Source organism: Eutrema salsugineum, unplaced genomic scaffold (genome assembly GCF_000478725.1).
Source record: "Eutrema salsugineum unplaced genomic scaffold, Eutsalg1_0 scaffold_8, whole genome shotgun sequence".
NCBI classification, from domain to species: Eukaryota; Viridiplantae; Streptophyta; class Magnoliopsida; order Brassicales; family Brassicaceae; genus Eutrema; species Eutrema salsugineum.
This window is the reverse complement of record NW_006256414.1, coordinates 6,895,599-6,896,856: the sequence shown is the minus strand read 5'-3', so window position 1 is coordinate 6,896,856 and position 1,258 is coordinate 6,895,599. Positions and strand designations below refer to the sequence as shown.

The following is a 1,258-nucleotide window of genomic DNA, read 5'->3' as shown; positions in this document are numbered from 1 at the left end:
AGTTAATTGACCTTAGTAGGCTAAAAGCTTACTATCAATTTGGTGTCGTTGCCAATTGGAGAGTCTTATTCTAGCATTAGGACTTTGGATCTTCTTGAGATCAAGTCATTTTTACTGTGTTTTACTGATCTCCTTGCAAGTTCTGTATTTCTTATAGGTGCATGCAAACCAGATCTCAAGCAAGAAGAGAAAGAGAAAGGGCTGTGCACATTGAGAGATTGGGTATGGATCAAGGGAAACAAGCCAATGGTAGTAATGGAAACCACCAGAATTAGCAAGAGCCTCCACCTCCACGTCCAAGAACAGTTGTGGGAGCTGGTGATGAGGCCAATACTCAGGGTCAGAGACATGGGATTCAGCTCCAACACCTGATAACGAATTTGAGATCATGTCTGGCTTAATCAACATGGTGCAATCAAACAGATTCCATGGCTTGGCATTAGAAGACCCATTAGATCACATTGACAACTTTGATAGAGTTTGTGATCTAACTAAGATGAATGGAGTGAGTGAGGATAGCTTCAAGTTGAGGCTATTTCCTTTTTCTCCAGGAGATAAAGCTCATCAATGGGAAAAGTCTCTACCTCAAGGATCAGTCACAACATGGGAGCAATGCAAAAGATAATTTCTGACCAAGTTCTTCTCTTCATCAAGAATATCAAGGTTGAGAAATGAAATCTCACGTTTCATTTAGAAGAACTATGAATCATTTTGTGAGGCTTGGGAAAGATTTAGAGGGTATATCATGCAATGCCCTCACCATGGATTCTCAGATTCTCAGCTGCTAAGTACCTTATACAGAGGTGCTTTACCAAATGTCAGACTTTTATTGGACACAGCTTCAAATGGTAATTTCATGGCCAGAGAAGTAACTGAAGCAATGACCCTTGTGGAGAATATAGCTCAGAGTGATGAGCTTTATGGGTCAGACTTTGACAGAAATTCAAGAAGAGATGTGAGTGCTGAAGAGGAAAGAACAAGGAAAGACATCAAATCTCTCAATGAGAAGCTAGACAAACTTCTCTTATCTCCTCATTAGTCAGTCAACCTTGTTAGAGATGTGAATCATGTATTTCAGGACAATGTTCAAGGGCAAGACACCACAGCTGGGGTGAACTTTGTAGGTGGCCAACAAAGTTACCAAAAGGGCTTTAACTACTACAAGAATCACCCCACCCAGACCTTTAACCCTCAAAACACTAAGCAACAAGGTTTTGTTCTTCCCCAACAACAAAATTTCCAACAGAACTCAGGAACT

The 1,258-nt window shown here is 40.7% G+C and overlaps 1 non-coding gene across 1 annotated transcript; it reads right to left on the bottom strand.

Moving 5' to 3' along the window:
* Nucleotides 1-661: 661 nt before the first annotated feature.
* Nucleotides 662-768, bottom strand: LOC112082717. Its single transcript, XR_002897336.1, has one exon. It is a non-coding gene; the product is annotated as a small nucleolar RNA R71 (small nucleolar RNA).
* Between the last annotated feature and the right edge of the window lie 490 nt (nucleotides 769-1,258).